Here is a 7,252-nt window from a genome sequence, read left to right on the forward strand (position 1 = left end):
GGTTTATGCTTGCTACTGGAAATGTTGGACTGGTTTATGTGTGTTACTGGAAACGTGAAACGTTTTTTTTAACATTTTTGAATGTTAGGCATGAGGAAGATGCTGAGAAAAGAGTAGGCTATAAGGTTAACATAAATCAGGAAACAAATAATAAAACCAGTGGCACAAGAATGTTTTCAGCTGATGCAAGAATTTTTTTGGCAGTGTAATCACAGTTAAAGTAAAGCTTACTGAGCTGCCAAACAGCTGAAGGTAGCTTAAAGCTGCACTCCTGGAGGCCCAGTAGACAATGACATGTTCCCCTTAGGATCTGTGCTAGATATGGCCTTGCCCAAAAAAAAACTTTTGTGGTACCGTATATTTGCCATTTCTGTGCCATTTTTGCAGTGCAAAGATGACATAAGTGCTTGCATAATATGGGAACTTGAAATATGCATTGAAAGTCTTTATGTATGAATCCTGAATAAAATTACCTGGACAGTGTAATTGGCACCCTTAATATGTGATGGCATGACAATAAAACTGGATCGAGGCACATCAAACTTTCTACACCCATCTCTATCACCTACATTTATTTCTATTGAGTACAGTTTTTTTGTATAGCAAAACAGTATAGACATTATATGAACGCATTCATGACTTATGTGCTGGTTTTCCTATTTGACAAAGCAGATGAAAATGTGAAATATGTGAAATATGAAAATATTTCTGTGTATTTTTCTCATGTTCTCTGGTTAATGTCATTGCTCTCTTTCTGAGCACGTTTCAACTACATTTTCCTATAAAGTACATTTACATATACAAAAATAATACGAACATGTCCTCTTGTGAGACTCTTGCAAAATACCACAGGTATTTTCCTTTTAAAAAACTAAAATCAGTCAGACTAGTCCTCTTAATGCCACAAAAATGCTCTCCACATCCAGCAAGGGCCAAATACCAAAAATTTATTAATTATTAAAAAAAAAACTGATTGAATCAAAAACTCGGATTGAACTATGACAAATCATGCTATGCACTGTAAACAGTATTGTACCTGATGGTGCAGGTGTGGTCCAAGGCAGCATTTTTATTTATTATTGTAAATTGGCAGTACTCCTTTATTGATTCAATACAACTGATTTCCATACAACAAAATAAAAGGTTATTTTGAAAGACCAATAACTTAAATAATTACATTTGCTTAGACAGGAATTAATGGTCAAAATGAGTAAAGTCAAATTTAGGGGGTTCCAGTATGTATTGATGTCCTTGATTTGACAATTTGTTGCACAATTGACAACTTTGATTGTGTAAATCTAGTCGTTTATATACTATGCCTTAGGTACTCAGAAACCCCTAGTTAAGAAAAAATATTAAGTGCTATTTTGTCTAGAGATTTTGAGACAGAGCAATCACAGGTATAATAATCAATAATTTCCCTTACTCTGCAGTTATCCTTTTGCTTAGTTTCACACAATCATTTTCAAATAAGCTTGAATGTTGTCAATACCACTAACTTTTTTGAGAGAATGTCACAGTTGTTGGCTCAATAAATTGATGTGATTTAACTAAAAATGTATTAACATCTTGTTACTGGTGGACAGAATAATTTTTGTCCATTAATGCTCAGCAATGCATTAATAAGTAAATAGATATTAAGGGGACTTTTACATGGTGTTAGCATATAAATGTGTCTTAGCAGTGTGTGGACACAACCACCCTACTATGATAAAAATCCATTCACTCCTTTTTTTAAGCAATGCAGGTGTTTTGTAGTTGGATGTAAAAGTGAACATAAGAGTCTTAATTTTCTCCCGACATCAGAGTCACGGAGGACGCAGTGGATTAGTTTTGTTTTTGATGGTAATGTGTCACCGTATACACAAAAAACGGAAGAGAGGGGAGGGGTGACAGTAGCTCATTATCATTTAAAGAGACAGGCACCGAAACGGGTCGCTGTGATCAGAGCTGTTTTTGACAAGGTAAAAAGGCTGTTGTTTTACATGACCATTGGAAAACAGTCCGACACCGTGGTATAACGAGCACTCTCGCGCCTTAAAAAAGAGCAGCCCGGAGAATGGAGTGCAGCTGGAAGGAAACAAAACTAGAGGTATTTCGTATTGCATGGTGGGAAAGTACTTCTAGAAAACTTGATCCCAGAGAATTAGTTAATTACAGACCGATCTCAAATCTCCCTTTTCTGTCAAAAATAATAGAAAAGGCAGTATCCTCTCAGCTATGTTCCTTTTTAGAGAGAAATGGTATATGTGAGGATTTCCAGTCAGGATTTAGACCGTATCATAGTACTGAGACTGCTCTCATTAGAGTTACAAATGACCTGCTCTTATCATCCGATCGTGGTTGTATTTCACTATTAGTGCTACTGGATCTTAGCGCTGCTTTTGACACTATTGACCACAACATTCTTTTGAGTAGACTACAAAATTATGTTGGCATTAGTGACCGTCATCAATTCGTAGCAGTGAATGATGAGATATCATATCGATCACAAGTACAGTATGGAGTGCCACAAGGCTCAGTACTAGGACCGTTGCTTTTCACACTTTACATGTTACCCTTGGGAGATATCATCAAGAAATATGGCGTTAGCTTTCACTGTTATGCTGATGATACTCAGCTCTATATTTCTTCGTGGCCCGATGAAACATACAAATTCACAAAACTAATGGAATGCATACTTGATATAAAAAACTGGATGACTAGTAATTTTCTACTGCTAAATTCTGAAAAAAACAGAGGTTTTAATTATTGGACCAAAAACCTCTGCATGTAATAACCTAAAACACTCTCTAACACTTGATGGCTGCTCTGTTAATTCTTTGTCATCAGTTAGGAACCTAAGTGTGCTATTTGATAGCAATCTTTCCTTTGAAAAGCATGTTTCTAGCATTTGTAAAACCGCATTTTTCCATCTTAAAAATATATCTAAATTGCGACCTATGCTCTCAATGTCAAATGCAGAAACGTTAATTCATGCGTTCATGACCTCATGGTTAGATTATTGTAATGCTTTATTGGGTGGTTTCTCTGCGCGCTTAATAAACAAACTCCAGCTGGTCCAAAATGCAGCAGCTAGAGTTCTTACTAGAACCAGGAAGTACGACCATATTAGTCCGGTTCTGTCAACTCTGCACTGGCTCTCTATTGAACAATGAATACATTTTAAAATCTTGCTAATTACTTATAAAGCCCTGAATGGCTTAGCTCCTCAATACTTGAGCGAGCTCATATCACATTAAAGTCCTTCACGTCCGCTGCGATCTCAAAACTCTGGCCATTTGATAATACCTGGAATATCAAATTCAACTACGGGCGGCAGATCCTTTTCCTATTTAGCGCCCAAACTCTGGAACAATCTACCTAGCTTTGTTCGGGAGGCAGACACATTGTCAGTTTAAATCTAGATTAAAGACCCATCTCTTTAACCTGGCATACACATAATACACTATCACATTTCTATAATTCAAATCTGTTAAAGGATTGTTAGGCTGCATTAATTAGGCCAATCGAAACCAGGAACACTTCCTATAACACCCGTTGTACTCGCTACATCGTAAGAAGAATGGCATCTATGCTAATATTAGTCTCTTTCATTCTTATTCCGAGGTCACCGTATCCATACGGATCCAGTCTGTATCCAGATCAGATGGTCACTGTAGCCACCCAGATCCAGTCCATATTCAAACCAAATGGTGGATCAGCACCTAGAGATGACCTCTACAGCCCTGAATGTCAGCGGAGACCACTTCAACTAGATGCGCCCCAGAGACAGATCACCCTGCGAAGACCACATCACCTCGACGACCATCGTCACAAGACCACGGGAACCAGACAAGTCATCTGCATCTGTGTTGCAGCTTGGAATTAAACCACGCCATGCTGGTTTCGTCTGGCCAGAGGACAACTGGACCCCTGACTGAGCCTGGTTTGTCCAAAGGTTTTTTCTCCATCCGATGGAGTTTTGGTTCCTTGCCACTGTCGCCTTTGGCTTGCTTAGTTGGTGACGCTTGACTGATTGCACAGACACTATTGGAAGAGAGCTGAACTGGATGATGACATCACTGAATCATCAATGAACTGACTTTAGCAGGAAAAATGACTCTTTGTTATTGTCTTCTTGTATTTTTGACAAACTCTTTTCCTGTTTGACACTGTAAAGCTGCTTTGACACAATCAGTATTGTTTAAAGCGCTATACAAATAAAGGTGACTTGACTTGACCATTGAGGAATTTTAACCAAAGTATGTTGTAGACATTTCATGAAGACCCTAAAGAATCATACCAACTTGTGGAAAATGAGCATTCAATGTCCCATTTAAGCTCGATAAATTATGTGTACATATAATAAAGAACAAACAATGTTTTTTTTTAAACAAAGACCCTTATACCACTTTATAAGTCTCCAATTATATTCAGTAAATGGTTAAAGTTTTTCATTGTTAGTCACATGTTTGTTTTTTAAATTTTACATTAAGTTCTACACACATTAAAATGGCAAATGTAAAATAATAAAACATTTAAAAAATGTTAACACTGTACACAGTGTAAGAGATTTGGTGTTTAGAGTACAGTGAGAAATCTCTTAACTACTCCTAAAGCCTACAACAAAGATATAAGTAACCATTAACCATGTTACAGAAGATCATTCATATTTTTTTCATCCAAACTGTGTTTGACGGTAATCTAAAATAGAAAGATATTTCTTTTGATTGTTGTAATTTTGTTTGTTTTTTAATTATGGTTAAAAACTTTAGACAACAATGACTGCTTTAACTGATTTGTTGAAAGCTCTATTCCTGATTCTAAGTATTTTCTTCATTGATTGTCATTCATCGAATATTTGACATCCTCATAAGCCAGGGTCTTTGCACACAGACTCAATGGCCTGGTCAGTGGTGAATCTTCAGTTCAGTTCCGCTTTATTGATATTGACTTATTTTTTTGAGTATTTGAATGTATTTTTCAAGCATTTGTTAACCTGATGTACAGAGATTCATATGGTTAGTCGTCCTTACAGACGACCGTATTGTAACATAGTAACAGCAAATTTACTATTGTACTTAGCAAAGATGTACTTCCAGAAATCAGTGGCCTCAATACTATTGTCAGACTGTATCCTCCAGTCTGGATAGATCTGTCTGTATTCCTTATATCGATGCCACTCATATCTTGTGACTTCACCGTGGAATTTTTTTTCACTAGCAACAAGAGTTGAGCATATGTCAGGGACTAGTTTTCCACCTGTAGTTGCAAATGCCTTGTGGCCGATGGGTGGAGGCAAAATGTTCAGCATGGTCATTTCCACCAGCTTCACAAGGTGCACTGCAGAATGGACACTTCTTCCCACAGCCAAACACTCTGCTGAAGAGCTCCTCTTGAGGTCTGTTCAGTGACAGTCTGTTTAACTTATCTCTGACATCGCTTGCTCTGCATAACTGATCTGTTAAGCGTCGACGCATTTTGTGTATTGATGATAAAAGGCAATCTGCAAACACAGCAGGGTCTGAGTTGTTTAAAAACAGAGTTGCATTGAGGGTGTCAGATGGTATGACCAAATCTTTATTAAGACGTGTGAAGACACTGGTCACAAAACTGTGGATGTTTGTTCCCCGAGCGTCATTGCTATGGCAGATGTCTACCTTTCTCTGGGCACTTACAGCTTGCTGGAGTTTGTGGATGATTATGTTCAAATGTTTTATCTCTAACTTAAGCAAAGCATCGTCTTTTGAAAAATGTTCAATGATTTTCTCTGAAATCCACTTAGTTATATACTTCTCATAGTTTTCCACATACTCAGAAATATTGTTGAAGTCATCATCCTGAAGCAGCTGTTTTAAAAGTGAAAACTGGAAAAATGACCGTGTGCTAAAATCAATGCCTCTTTCGCTTGGCAACATTTCATCCACAATGTCAGGTCCAAGACGTTTCTGGATGTATTCCATCACGGCAGGGGTGAAGCATTGCCAGACACACATCTCTGCTTTGTTCTGACACTGGTCTCGTTGGTGGTAGAGGTCTTTAAAGTCAGCTAACCATTGGTCCTTGAACCGTTCAAGAGATATCAAAGGGTCATTTCTCTGTATGTAGTCGTCATGCATTTTCTGGAAAGCTCTTGCTGCGTTCCCGCAGATGTGGATCTTGAGAGCTGCTTCAATTTCAGGGTTTATCTCTGGTTCCTTGCAGCTTTCCAAATTCTTGTCAATGGAGCACAACAATTCTTGTATGTCAGCACTATTGTAGTCTGATTTTTCTCTTGTTTTAAAGCTAATGAATGTTCCACAATCATTTGTTATTCTTTCACATGTCATTTGTATTAAATTGTTTCTTTGCTCCCTCTGCTCAGGTGGAAGTGAATGTGTGAGTGTTTGAATTCTATTCTCTGCTTCATCCTTTGCAAAAAAGGGTCCAATTCCACACTGATCTAGACTGGTGACATTTAACAGCATCTCTCGTACTGCCCTACCTTTCATTTCCAAGTTATTGTGTAAAAGTCTGTATGTTTCCTTCACCACATCTTGCCTCGGTAGAGCTGTGAAGGAATACTGTTTCACAGTGCCATCCCACAATTTTTTTAATTCCTCATTTAGTTGACTTTCAGAGAGGCTGTTTCTTCTATTCCTGAAGACACTGATCAAATTGAGCACTTTTTCTTTCATGGTGTCCCTCTGCTTTTGCTTTATAAGTTCCACCTTTTCAGTTCCCTTCTGTATCAAAACAGCATTCTCCAGTTTGTTCTTAAAATAGATCTCAGTCTCTCTTCGAAGTCCCCGTGCACTATTTAAAAAGTCCTCCTTGTGATTTTCAACAAGGTGCACATGTTCCTCATCGTTTTCAAAGTATTGCTGAATATGATCCAAAATGATTTTCTCCTCTTTGTCAAGCTCATCAGCAAATTCATATTTTAAGTCAACCAATATGTGATCAATGTTAGGTGCATCCATTGACTGCACTGACAATGCGCTCATGTTGGAGATTTTGGTTTCAGACTTTGTGTACGAGTCAGTCATGTGCTTCTTGAAGGCCCATTCCCAAGTGTTAAACTCACCACAAAGTTTGGAGTACGCTTCAGCGACGAGTCTGTTGCGAAAGCTAAAAATGAAGTTTTCAAATTGGACAGCCTTCCAGAGACTTCGAATCCATTCTGCAAATGCCATGAAATCCAGTGCTGGGACTTTTGTTTTCTTCAAAATGTCATGTATGTCACCCTTAAAGTTATTCACCTCCTCGCTGTAACCAGTGTTAACAGGTG

At 37.9% G+C, this 7,252-nt stretch overlaps 1 pseudogene; it reads right to left on the reverse strand.

Annotated features, from left to right (window-relative positions):
* Positions 1 to 5,014: 5,014 nt before the first annotated feature.
* Positions 5,015 to 7,252, reverse strand: part of LOC107559683 (interferon-induced very large GTPase 1-like) — a 9,367-nt pseudogene continuing 7,129 nt past the window's right edge.

This window comes from Sinocyclocheilus grahami, unplaced genomic scaffold, assembly GCF_001515645.1.
Source record: "Sinocyclocheilus grahami isolate Dianchi unplaced genomic scaffold, SAMN03320097.WGS_v1.1 scaffold695.1, whole genome shotgun sequence".
Lineage (NCBI taxonomy): Eukaryota > Metazoa > Chordata > Actinopteri > Cypriniformes > Cyprinidae > Sinocyclocheilus > Sinocyclocheilus grahami.